This window comes from Chlorocebus sabaeus, chromosome 9, assembly GCF_047675955.1.
Source record: "Chlorocebus sabaeus isolate Y175 chromosome 9, mChlSab1.0.hap1, whole genome shotgun sequence".
Classification (NCBI taxonomy): domain Eukaryota; kingdom Metazoa; phylum Chordata; class Mammalia; order Primates; family Cercopithecidae; genus Chlorocebus; species Chlorocebus sabaeus.
In genome coordinates, this window is record NC_132912.1 from 60,762,223 (window position 1) to 60,776,603 (window position 14,381).

The window sequence follows — 14,381 nt, forward strand, 5'->3', positions numbered from 1 at the left end:
TTTGGGAGGCTGAGGCATGTGGATCACCTGAGGTCAGGAGTTCGAGACCAGCCTGGCCAGCATAGTGAAATCCCTCCCATCTGCACTAAAAATACAAAAATTAGCCAGGCATGGTGGTGGGTGTTGGGGTGATTGGACCCAACACCAGGCTGTGGGGGCTATGAAGTCCGGCAGAGTCAAAGGAATGAGAAAAGACAAATTGAGAGAGAAAGTGGGACCAGGGGGCCAGTGCTAGTATGGAGGCTGTGAAGACCCCGAGCTCTGGGAGCCCACACTATTTATTGGTGATCAAACAAAGAAACAGGTGGTGAGGATATGGGGGTTGAAAGGAAGCAGTGTGTCAAGCCAATGAGATACAGCTGTGATGGTTTAGCATTTTCTTTGAAACATATGTCTACTTGAGATTATGGGAATGCTAGAAGCAAGGAGCCAGCAAGTCTGGACACATTCCAAAGGCCACGAGGGGTTTTACCCTGGACCCTGGACATGTTCCAAGCCCTGCCTCAACTTCTCTCCCAACACTCAGCTTTTCTCCCAACAGGTGGGTGCCTGCAGTCCCAGCTACTTGGGAAGCTGAGGCAGGAAAATAGCTTAAACCCAGGAGGCAGAGGTTGCAGTGAGCCGAGATCGTGCCTCTGCACTCCAGCCTGGGTGACAGAGCAAGACTCCGTCTCAAATTAAAAAAAAAAAAAAGTGGCCAGGTGCGGTGGCTCAAGCCTGTAATCCCAGCACTTTGTGAGGCCGAGACAGGTGGATCACGAGGTCAGGAGATCAAGACCATCCTGGCTAACACGGTGAAACCCCGTCTCTACTAAAAAATACAAAAAACTAGCCGGGCGAGGTGGAGGGCGCCTGTAGTCCCAGCTACTCGGGAGGCTGAGGCAGGAGAATGGCGTGAACCCGGGAGGCGGAGCTTGCAGTGAGCTGAGATCGGGCCACTGCACTCCAGCCTGGGCGACAGAGCGAGACTCTGTCTCAAAAAAAAAAAAAAAAAGTTTACTGACTCACCTGTGGACCCCAGGAAAACAGGAAAAGACCCTCTGTTCAGAACTTCTAAATGATGAAGGCCAAGTTCACCCTGCTACATTCTGCAGTACAATCCTGCCCCTACCCCTGCAATATCATAGGCGTGATTCAGCTCTGCCCTGTACCTGGGCATACTTCTTGGATTACCCAGCCCTCTCTAATCCCACCTGCTTGAAGATGCCTGGTCTCTGGTTCACAGCCCCAGAAGGCCAGTATCCATTTACTGATCTGCTCCACTTAGTCTGTACGTAACTTGATACTAGAAGTGGTACCCTGTGGGCAGTTATAGCTGATCTTTTTGGGGCCATTTCCCCCATAGTGACCATGGGAGAATGGCATGTGTACCTGCTCAGGGGAGGGGCCTGGCCACACCTCTCCCAGAAGCCCTCAGGGCCACTGACATGAACTTGGATTGACACCTGGTGGCCATGTCAACCCTCCCCACCCAGCCCTATACCCTTGAGCTGCCCCCTCCTCCTCTTTTTATTTTATTTTATTTTACTTTATTTTATTTTTGAGACATAGTCTTGCTCTGTCATCCAGGCTGGAGTGTAGTGGTGCAATCTTGGCTCACTGCAACCTCCACCTCCCGGGTTCAAGTGATTCTCCTGCCTCAGCCTCCTGAGTAGCTGGGATTACAGGCACCTGCCACCATGCCCAGCTAATTTTTGTATTTCTAGTAGAGACAGGCTTTCACCATGTTGGCCAGGCTGGTCTCGAACTCCTGACCTCAGGTAATCTACTCATTTTGGGCTTCCAAAGTACTGAGATTACAGGTGTGAGCCACCACACCCAGCCTCCTCCTCCTCTTAAATTAACTCCTTATAATGAGAAAAGAGGAGAATCATGAGGTAGAAATGTAGTAATTTCCACATAAGGAATGAAATGGTAGAGTCCATTTTAAATATGTCTTTCATAGATGTCTGTTTTCTCTTGCTATGACTGAATACCTGAGACTGGGTACTTTACAAATAAAAAAAAAATTTTATTTTTTACAGTTCTTGAGTCTGGGAAGTCTGAGGTTGAAGGGTCACATCTAGTGAGGGCCTTCTTACCGGTGGGGCCTCTGCAGAGTCCCAAGGCAGTACAGGGCATCACATGGCAAGGAGGCTCAGGAGAGATGGCCAAACAGGCTTTTCTTTTCTCTTTCTCTCTCTCTCTCTTTTTTTTTTTTCTGTACTTTAATGGGGGCAAACAAATTGGCTTTTATAACAGACTCACTTTTGTGGTAACTAACATATTCCCTTATTAGTCCATTAGTCCATTAATCCATGAATGAATGAATCCATTCATGAACGACCCTATCACCTCCCAATGGCCCACTTCTCAACACTGATGCATTGGGAACAAAGTTCCCAACACATGAACTTTTCGGGAACACATTCAGACCATAGCAACAGGAAAACCTATTTCACTGTGAATATATTAATACTGGGGAGCGATTTTATGCTACAGTCACCTCTGCCATGTACAATAGTTAGGCTGTGAACACATGATATAAATGCAGGCCTTGAAATCTAGGTTTGATTCCTGGTTCCTACCACTCACTAGATTTTGTTTTTGTTTTTGTTTTTACACTCACTAGTTATGACTATAAACAAGGTACTCAATTCATTTGGCCTCAGTTTTCTTTTTCTATTTTTTTTTTTTTTTTTTGAGACGGAATCTTACTCTGTCCCCTAGGCTGGAGTGCAGTGGAGCGATCTTGGCTCACTACAACCTCCACCTCCCAGATTCAAGCGATTTTCCTGCCTCAGTCTCTTGAGTAGCTGGGGCTGCAGGCATGCACCACGATGCCCAGCTAATTTTTGTATTTTTAGTAGACACAGTCTTGAACTCCTGACCTCAGGTGATCCGCCTGCCTCGGCCTCCCTAAGTGTTGAGATTACAGGTGTGAGCCACCACACCTGGCCGGCCCCCGTTTTCTAACTGGGAAAAACGGGTTAGCAGCACCTAATTCCTAGGGTTTAAAGTGATAATTAAATGAAAGAATGCAAGCAAGGCTCTTAGCATAACACCTGGCTCATAGTGAGTTTTTAATTCGTGTTTGATCTTCCTGTTATTGACACAGAAGGAATTCTGTGGACTCCTGCAGATTGAAAGGATATAATGGATATAATGAGATTTCATAAGGCATCCCTTCCTGGTCAAAGTGTGTTTTGCAGCAGACATGACAGGACGCCAGAACAACACCAGTGACACATTGAAAACTGAAATTTCATAATGTATTTATTTTCAGTTTCCTAGGAAATACTCTGATATGCAGAACATAAGCCAGCAAGCTCTCTGGCTGTGCAGATGTTAAAGCTTCAGAAATGCTGTCAATACTGCCATTCTGTGTACATGTGCAACATATTAGTGCTGCACCTTTAGCCAATGGCAAGAAAACCCTTGGGTCAGCAGAGTGTTTACAATATTTGCACATTGCTATGGATACAGTATCAAAGGCAGATGCCAGTAACATGAACAGGATGTGGGGGTTTAAGGCAGTTAACAATCATAGAAACTACTCTCATTCTTAATACATCATTCTTGGATAATATTTGTAAATTATTTGGGAGGTAAGGCATGCTGTTGAGAACATTACTTTGGATGTTTCATCGAACACCGCTGTCAGGCAGCTTGGTGAAATATCGAGGTGTCAGGGACCTAGGTCTGCCACCAAATTAGCTAGCTGGGGGGCGTTCGTGGTTGTCTTCCTTCACATGCCCTAGTGCCCTCCGTGGCGGGAACTGGGGGAGGAGATTTCTACCATCCCTTCCAGCATTCTGATTACAAGTGGAGCTCAAACATGATTTCATCTCTTATCCTGTGTTGTTTAATGCAATTCCAGCGAAGTTGAGCAACATTAAGAGATTTTTGGAGGCATCCAAGGTGAGCTACGCTAAGTGGCCAGCCTGGACTTTCTTTTTCTATTGTTACCCGTCTTGTTCACACACCATGCAGATCCAGTTGGCTCTCACGCTCTCTTGAAGACAGATTTCTCCCCTCCAAGAGAGCAGCGTGGAATGTGGACAACTTAGCTCTTGTGGGAAAATTGTCAAGAAGTAAAGGAAAAATATTTTTTTCCAGATAGAAACAATTATACATAATTCTATTTTTATTCTTATGGTAGTTGCATTGAATTCCTCATTTCATGTTTATTTATTCCAGTTGCTTTCTTACATTTATTAGCATCTATATTGCCCTTAATAATGCAGCCAGTACAGGCCAGGCATGGCCGCTCACGCCTATAATTCCAGCACTTTGAGAGGCTGAGGCGGGCAGATCGCTTGAAGTCAGGAGTTCGGGACAAGCCTGGCCAACGTGGTGAAACCCCATCTCTAAAAATATAAAAATTAGCCGGGAGTGGTAATATGTGCCTGTAATCTCAGCTACCTGGGAAGCTGAGGCAGGAGAATTGCTGGAACCTGGGAGGCGGAGGCTGTGGTGAGCTGAGATCGTGCCACTGCACTCCAGCCTGGGAGACAGAGCGAGACTCTGTCTCAAATAATAAATAAATAAATAAATAAATAAATGCAACTAGTTCAGCGTTACTGTCCTGCCCAGTTAATTTATCCCCCACCACCCCAACACCACACACATACATATGCCACCATGGAAGTTATATAGAACAAATACAGTTTTAAATCAGGGTTGTTTTGAAAACATTATTAACTTTTTATTTTTCTTTGATGACTCTCTCCTCTCTTCTTCCCCTATGCCTTCTGCAGAATTACCTGGGTTTTTTTCCTTTCATTTTTTGAGATCTTCTGAAAGTGTTTTTAACGTGGGTCTGGGTGTGGCAAGTGCTCTGAGCCCTTGAATGCAGGTGATTGTTCCCATCACTCTCTCCCATTTGTATGATAATTTGGCTGAATACAAAATTCTACCTTCAAAACTGGGTGTGGTGGCCCATGCCTGTAATCCTAGCACTTTGGGAGGCCAAGGCGGTTGGTCATCTGAGGTCAGGTGTTCAAGACCAGCCTGGCCAATATGGTGAAACCCTGTCTCTACTAAAAATACAAAAATTAGCTGGGCACGGTGGCAGGCGCCTGTAATCCCAGCTATTCAGGAGGCTGAGGAAGGAGAATCACTTGAACCCGAGAGGTGGAGGTTTCAGTGAGCTGGGATTTCACCACTGCACTCCAGCCTGGGTGACAGAGGGGGACTCTGTCTCAAAAAAATAAAAAGTAAAAATAAAATTCTACCCTCAAAATTACTGTCTCCTAATACTTGAATAACTACTACGTAGTTACAGTTAACCATTATACTACACTGTCTCCCAGCATCTCATGTAGTTATTTGATGTCTATCTCATTGTCATGCCTTTGGAGGTGATCTCTCTCTCTGGAAGCTTTTAGAACTTTCTCCTTGTTTTTATTACTATCATATTTGAGAGAGGGTTTCACTCCGTGGCCCAGGCTGGAGTGCAGTGGTGCGTGATCACAGCTCACTGCAGCCTTGACCTCCTGGGCTAAAGTGATCCTCCTGCCTCAGCCTCTGGAGTAGCTAGGACTACAGGCAAGTGCCACCATAACTAGCTAATTTTTTTTTTTTTTTTTAAGATGGAGTCTCGCTCTGTCTCCCAGGCTGGAATGCAGTGGTGTGATCTTGGCTCACTGCAACCTCCCCCTCCCGGGTTCAAGCGATTCTCCTGCCTCAGCTTCCTGAGAAGCTGAGACCACAGGCATGTGCCACCATGCCCGGCTAATTTTTTGTGTTTTTAGTAGAGATGAAGTTTCACCGTGTTGGCCAGGATGGTCTCGATCTCCTGACTTTGTGATCTGCCTGCCTTGGCCTTCTAAAGTGCTGGGTTACAGGCGTGAGTCACCACTCCTGTCCTTATTTTTTTTGTAGAGATAGATAAGGTCTCAAAATGTTATTCAGCCTTGTCTTGAACTCCTGGCCTCAAGTGATCCTCCTGCCTTGGCCTCCCAAAGTGTTGGTATTAGAGGCATAAGCCACTGTGCCCAGTCTCCTTATGATTATTATTATTATTTTACTTATTATTTTTAAATTTTATAGTTGCACCTAGGAATTGATTTTTCCTTATCTTTTGTTGGCTTTTCATAAGTCCTTTCAAATAAGGTCATTTTTTTGGAAATGCAGCTCCATTATTTGTTCAAGTATTTCCTCCACTTTATTTGTATTTCTTACTCCAGCTGGAACAATTGCTCAGGTGTTTGCACTTTTATGTTTATCATCTACATTTCCAAGCTTTTCTTTTCTATTTCGTATGTTTTAGTCTTATTGTGAGACTGCTACAATCGTGTGTTCACATATTATTTCTTCAACTATATCCATTCTATTTCATTTGTGCTATTTCCATTTATCAAATTCTTTGTTTTAACTATTTTATTTTTCCTACCTAACATTTTCACTTAGTTTTTTTTTTTTTAGGATGTCTTGTTCTTGTTAAGACATGTTACTAACATTTTCTTTTACCTCCTATTTATTTATTTATTTATTTATTTATTTATTTATTTTTTGAGACGGAGTCTTGGTCTGTCGCCCGCGCTGGAGTGCAGTGGCCGGATCTCAGCTCACTGCAAACTCTGCCTCCCGGGTTCACGCCATTCTCCTGCCTCAGCCTCCCGAGTAGCTGGGACTACAGGCGCCCGCCACCTCGCCCGGCTAGTTTTTTGTATTTTTTAGTAGAGACGGGGTTTCACTGTGTTAGCCAGGATGGTCTCGATCTCCTGACCTCGTGATCCGCCCGTCTCGGCCTCCCAAAGTGCTGGGATTACAGGCTTGAGCCACCACGCCCGGCCCTTTTACCTCCTATTTAAGGAGCATTTTTAGATTTTGGGTCCTTCTGCTTCAACACGTGTGATCAGATGACACATGTTGCTTGTGTAGACTTGTCCTCCCCAGCTGTCCGGTTATTTGGCTGTGGGCTTATTTTCCCTTGGGAAAACGTACTGGGAGGGGCCAAGGCCAGCCTCATCTGTGTTGGTCCCTGCGATGTAAGGATCCAGGGACCACCAATCCACCAGTCGCTCCTTTGACTGGAGTTTTTTCACTTTTAAACCCTTAGGAGAAAGTAAGATAATCCACAGTCCTGGCGATTTGGTTGGAAGCACGGTGCAGGGAAACCACCTGAGGGCTGTCAGCCTCTATTTTTGCGAACTCTCTCCCATACCCCGCAGAGTTTGTGTTGCTGATATGGGAGAACACTGCTCCGGCCACTGTTAACTGTCATGCTGAAGGAGTCAGGCTGATGACTGTCTCTCTCAAGGCAACTTGAGGGAACAAAAGCACAATGTAAAGGCTGCCCAACCAGTTCTTCATGATGCCCAGGCTACAGCCATTAGCCCTCCCCACCCCCACACCAATTTCAGTAGTCTTCAGTCTCGGAGGCGGGGAGTGAGGTATTCCCTAATTTCCTCCGCCTAGTGTTAGGAATTAGTGTGTCTCTCTCTTGTCCTTCCACTATTTGTTTAGGATTGATTTTGAGGATCTTGGCAGGGATTCTCTGCCATATAGTATCTTATTATTATCTTTTTTTTGAGATGGAGTCTCGCTGTGTCGCCCAGGCTGGAGTGCAGTGGTGTGATCTCGGCTCACTGCAAGCTCCGTCCCCCCGGGTTCACGCCATTCTCCTGCCTCAGCCTCCCGAGTAGCTGGGACTTCATGCGCCTGCCACCAAGCCCGGCTAATTTTTTTGTATTTTTAGTAGAGATGGGGTTTCACCGTGTTAGCCAGGATGGTCTCCATCTCTTGACCTTGTGATCCGCCCACCTCGGCCTCCCAAAGTGCTGGGATTACAGGCCTGAGCCACCGCATCAGGCCGCCATATAGTATCTTATTTATATGTATTTATTTAGAACGAATAAATGAGGTGGGGTGTTATTGTCTTTTTCTCCCCCCCTTTTTTTGAGACAGGATCTCACTCTGTGGCCCAGGCTGGAGAGCAGTGGCGTGATCACGGCTCACTGCAGCCTCGACCTCCCTAGGCTCAGATGATCCCCGCACTTTAGCCACCCCAGTAGCGGGCACCACAGGCAGGCGCTGCCACGCCTGGCTAATTTTTTACGGAGACTGGGTCTGGCCATGTTGCCTCAGGCTTTTCTTGAACTCCTGGGCTCAACCGATCCTCCTGCATCACCTTCCTGAAGTGCTGGGATTCCAGGTGTGAGTCACGGCTCCCTGCCAGTATCTTCATCTATAGTATTTTGTAGTATCTTCAACTATGAACTGGGGATAATGGTTACCTCAAAGAGCAGTTGTGCATTTTGGATATTTAATATCAGTGTCTAGAACAAAATAAATATTTGAAACGTACTGAGTTATTTTTACTTTCAAAAGACCCAGTCCCTAATTTTTCTTCTCCAGGAGGGAGGAGTATGCAGATAGGTCAGTTGGCTAATTCCATCAGCATTTTCAGCCCTGGAACAACGCTCTTTGCCAGATTGTGTTATGACTCCAAATACTGTTTGCATTAACTACTAAGCTCCCAGGAACAGTGCCTAGCAGTTTTTCTTATTGACAGTGTTGGTACATACAGAAATTAACCCTAAGATTCAGAAATCAAGGCCGAACCATGAGATTTCTAGTTTTAAATTTTCTCTGCTACTCAAAGTGCTCCACAGGTCAGCAGCATTAACATCACCAGGGAGCCTGCTAGTGAGAGGTGAAGCCGGCTGAGCTTCTGGGTCAGGTGGGGACTGGGAGAACTTTTCTGTCTAGCTAAAGGATTGTAAATGCACTAATCAGTGCTCTGGTCTAGCTAAAGGTTTGCAAACCCACCAGTCAGCACTCTGTCAAAACGGACCACTCAGCACTCTGTAATAAATATGGACCAATCAGCACTCTGTAAAACGGACCAATCAGCAGGATATGGGTGGGGCCAAATAAGGGAATAAATGCAGGCCACCTGAGCCAGCAGTGGCAACCTGCTTGGGTTGCCTTCCTCACTGTGACAGTTTTGTTCTTTTGCTCTTGGTAATAAATCTTGCTGCTTCTCACTCTTTGGGTCTGTCCTACCTTTATGAGCTATAACACCTACTGGGAAGGTCTGCAGCGTCACTCCTGAAGTCAGCGAGCCCACTAGCCCACCAGAAGGAAGAAACTCTGGACACATCTGAACATCTGAAGGAACCAACTCCAGACACACCATCTTACAGAACTGTAACACTCACCGGAAGGGTCTGCGGCTTTATTCTTGAAGTCAGTGAGACCAAGAACCCACAGGAAGGAACCAATTCCTGACACACTAGCATGCAGAATCTCCTACTGGCTCCATGTTTTATCAGAACTCCCCTTTTCATAAGATCCCTTGTGATCCATCCATGTGGTCAAGTTTGAGGAGCACAGGCTGCATCGTGGGCAATCCCAAACTTTCCAGGAAAACTACTCGTGCTTTACACATTACAGTTTACGAAGTTTCTCTCCCTCCCTCCCTCCCTCCCTCCCTCCCTTCCTTCCTTCCTTCCTTCCTTCCTTCCTTCCTTCCTTCCTTCCTTCCTTCCTCCTTCCCTCCCTCCCTCCTTCTCTCCCTCCTTCTTTGCTTCTTTCCCTTTCTTTCCGCTTCCTTCCTCCCTCCCTCCCTCCTTCCTTCCTGTTCTTTCTCCATCCTTCCTTCTCTTTTTTCTCCTTCCTTCCTTCCCTCCCTCCATCCCTCCCTCCCTCCTTTTGCTCTCTCTTTCCTTCTTTCTTTTTTTTTCTTTTTCTTTCTTCTTTCCTTTCTTCTCTCTTTCTTTTTCTTTCTTTCTCTCTCTCCACCTCTCGGGTTCAAGCGATTCTCCTGTCTCAGCCTCCTGAGTAGCTGGGATTACAAGTGGGCGCTACCATGCCTGGCTAATTTTTGTATTTTTAGTAGAGATGGGGTTTCACCATGTTGGCCAGGTTGGTCTCGAACTCCTGACCTCAAGTGATCCACCTGCCTCGGCCTCCCAAAGTGCCACACAAATTTTAGGATTTTTTTTTTTTTAAATTTCTGAGAAAAAATATTGTTGGAATTCTGATGGGGATGGCACTGAATCTGTAGATTGCTTTGAGTGGTATGGATATTTAAACAATATTAAATGTTTCAATACATGAACATGGCATGTCTTTCCATTTATTTGTGTTTTCACTTCCTTTTGTCAATGTTTTGTAGTTTTCAATGTATAAACCTTTCACTTCCTTGGTTAAATGTATTCCTAGGTATTTAACTTCTTTTTAACTACTGTAAATGGGATTGCTTTCTTTCTTTGTTTTTGTGGATAGCTTGTTGTTAGTGTATGAAAATGCTACTGATTTTTGTATTTTGACTTTGTATCTTGCAACTTTATTGAATTTGTCTATAAGTTCTAACAGGTATTGGGTGGCATTTCAATTCTTTTTTTTATTATTATTATACTTTAAGTTCTGGGGTACATGTGCAGAACGTGCAGTTTTGTTACATAGGTATACATGTGCCGTGGTGGTTTGCTGCACCCATCAACCCGTCACCTACATTAGGTATTTCTCCTAATGTTATCCCTCCCCTAGCCCCCGACCCTTCGACAGGCCCCAGTGTGTGATGTTCCCCTCCCTATGTCCATGTGTTCTCATCGTTCAGCTCCCACTTATGAGTGAGAACATGCGGTATTTGGTTTTCTGTTCTCGTGATAGTTTGCTGAGAATGATGGTTTCCAGCTTCATTCATGTCCCTGCAAAGGATATGAACTCATCCTTTTTTTGGCTGCATAGTATTCCATGGTATATATATGCCATATTTTCTTTATCCAGTCTATTATTGATGGACATTTGGTTTGGTTCCAAGTCTTTGCTATTGTGAATAGTGCCACAATAAACATACATGCGTGCATGTGTCTTTACAGTAGAATGACTTAAAATCCTATGGGTATATGCCAAGTAATGGGATTGCAGGGTCAAATGCTACTTCTAGTTCTAGATCCTTCAGGAATTGCCACACTGTCTTCCACAATTGTTGAACTAATTTACACTCCCACCAACAGTGTAAAAGCATTCCTATTTGTCCACATTCTCTCCAGTATCTGTTGTTTCCTGACTTTATAATGATCGCCATTCTAACTGGTGTGAGATGGTATATCATTGTGGTTTTGATTTGCATTTCTCTAATGACCAGTGATGATGAGCACTTATTCATATGTCTGTTGGCTGCATAAATGTCCTCTTTTGAGAAGTGTCTGTTCATATCCTTTGCCTACTTTTTGATGGAGTTGTTTTTTTTCTTGCAAATTTGTTTAATTTCTTGGTAGATTCTGAATATTAGCTCTTTGTCTGATGGATAGATTGCAAAATTTTTCTCCCATTCTGTAGGTTTTCTGTTCACTCTGATGATAGTTTCTTTTGCTGTGCAGAAGCTCTTTAGTTTAATTAGATCCCATTTGTCAATGTTGGCTTTTGTTGATAGACTGCTAGCCAGAATAATAAAGAAGAAAATCGAGAAAAATCAAATAGATGCTATAAAAAATGATATAGGGAATATCACCACTGATCCCACAGGAATAAAAACTACCATCAGAGAATATTATAAACACTTCTACATGAATAAACTAGAAAATCTAGAAGAAATGGATAAATTCCTGGACACATACACCCTGCCAAGTTTAAACCAGGAAGTCAAATGCCTGAATAAACCAATAGCAAGTTCTGAAATTGAGGCAGTAATTAATAGCCTACCAAGCGAAAAAAGTCCAGGACCAGACGGATTTACAGCTGAATTCTACCAGAGGTACAAAGAGGAGCTGGTACCATTCCTTCTGAAACTATTTCAAACAATAGAAAAAGAGGGAATCCTCCCTAACTCATTTTATGAGGACAGCATCATCCTGATACCAAAGCCTGGCAGAGACACAACAAAAAAAGAAAAATTCAGGCCAATATCCCTGATGAATATCAGTGTGAAAATCCTCAATAAAATACTGGCAAACTGAATCCAGCAGCACATCAAAAACCTTATCCACCATGATTAAGTCAGCTTTATACCTGGGATGCAAGGCTGGTTCAACATACGCAAATCAATAAATGCAATCCATCACATAAACAGAACCAATGACAAAAACCACGTGATTATCTCAAAAGATGCAGAAAAGGCCTTCGACAAAATTCAACAGCCTTCATGCTAAAAACTCTCAATAAACTAGGTGTCGATGGAACATATCTCAAAATAATAAGAGCTATTTATGACAAACCCACAATCAATATACTGAATGAGAAAAAACTGGAAGCCTTCCCTTTGAAAACTGGCACAAGACAAGGATGCCCTCTCTCACCACTTGTATTCAACACAATATTGGAAGTTCTGGCCAGGGCAATCAGGCAAGAGAAAGAAAGAAAGGTATTTAAATAGGAAAAGAGGAAGTCAGATTGTCTGTTTGCAGATGACATGATTGTATAATTTAGAAAACCCCATTGTCTCAGCCCAAAATCTTCATAAGCTGATAAACAACTTCAACAAAGTCTTGGGATACAAAATCAATGTGCAAAAATCACAAGCATTCCTATACACTAATAACAGACAAACAGAGAGCCAAATAATGAGTGAACTCCCATTCACAATTGCTACAAAGAAAATAAAATACCTAGGAATACACCTTACAAGGGATGTGAAGGACCTCTTCAAGGAGAACTACAAACCACTGCTCAAGGAAATAAGAGAGGACACAAACAAATGGGAAAACATTCCATGTTCATGGATAGGAAGAATCAATATCATGAAAATGGCTATACTGCCCAAAGTAATTTATAGATTCAATGCTATCCCCATCAAGCTACCACTGACTTTCTTCACAGAATTGGAAAAAACTACTTTAAACTTCATATGGGACCAAAAAAGACCCGCACAGCCAAGAAAATCCTGGGCAAGAATAACAAAGCTGGAGGCATCATGCTACCTGACTTCAAACTATACTACAAGGCTACAGTAACCAAAACAGCATGGTACTGGTACCAAAACAGATATATAGACCAATGGAAGAGAACAGAGGCCTCAGAAATAATACCACACATCTACAACACCACACATCTGATTGTTGACAAACCTGACACAAACAAGCAATGGGAAAAAGATTCCCTATTTAATAAATATTGGGAAAACTGGCTAGCCATATGCAAAAAAACTGAAACTGGACCCCTTCCTTACACCTTATACAAAAATCAACTCAAGATGGATCAAAGACTTAAATGTAAGACCTAGGACTATTAAAATCCTAGAAGAAAACCTGGGCAATACCATTCAGGACATAGGCATGGGCAAAGGCTTCATGTCTAAAACATCAATTCTTTTAATGATGAAACTGAGGTCCAGGAAGGTGACAAACTTGTCTAAAATCCTGTGGCTAGAGCCAGTAAACCCTATGCTTCAGTCTCAACTAGTAGGGCAACACTTTCTGATTTTTAAGTGTGTCAAATATAGCACTAGTACGCACAGTATTTTAGGTAATAATTATCCTTTCTTCTCATATGCATTAGAAAAAATATAATGAAGAAACCAAGCCTGGGACTTCATAGTTAATCTTGTTTAGGAAATTTTTTTTTTAAGTGAATTTCTGGTCAGGTGCAGTGGCTCACGCCTGTAACCCCAGCACTTTGGGAGGCCGAGGCTGGCAGATCATTTGAGGTCAGGAGTTTGAGACCAGCCTGGCCAACATGGTGAAACCCCATCGCTACTAAAAATACAAAAATTAGCCAGGTGTGGTGATGGGCACCTGTAATCCCAGTTACTTGGGAGACTGAGGCAGGAGAATCGCTTGAACCTAGGAGGCAGAGATTGCAGTGAGCCCAGATCACGCCACTCAACTCCAGCCTGGACAATAGAGCGAGACTCAGTCTAAAGAAAAAAAAAAGTGAATTGCTTTAAATGATAAATTTAGATGGAGTGTAGACATGATTAAAGTTGTGGAGGTGGGCTCTATGTGCTTGAGAGTTAGGGAACTCTTCCCTACCTTATATTATAGATGCCATTTCTCTCATTTACAACAATGTTAAGATTTCATAAATTTTAGTAGCAATTCATCCTGTGCAATGTATTAATATAAGGAAAAAGTAAGTAAAAGTTCTTTCATGAATACTTCCCTCAACAGCATTTGTCTTTAATTTTGAAAATTACTTTTCCATTTCCCACACCACCAATGTAACTGAACAGTATTCGTTGTATACCAAAAATATTTCCCTTAATCCAACATTATGACTTACTACAAATAGAAATGAGGCAATTGGTGTATTTAATCCTTTATAAAAGCTTAGAAGTCATCTTAAAATGTTTCACAGAAATTGCAAATACAGTATTTTGAGTAGGATTTTCAAATGTTTACTGTGGATTCAGAGCACAAATCTCCTTTTCAAGAAGAGAAATACGAACATTAAAGACCCTTATCATCCAGTGTGGCTGAAAATCGAAACATAATTCACAATTTGTTGCA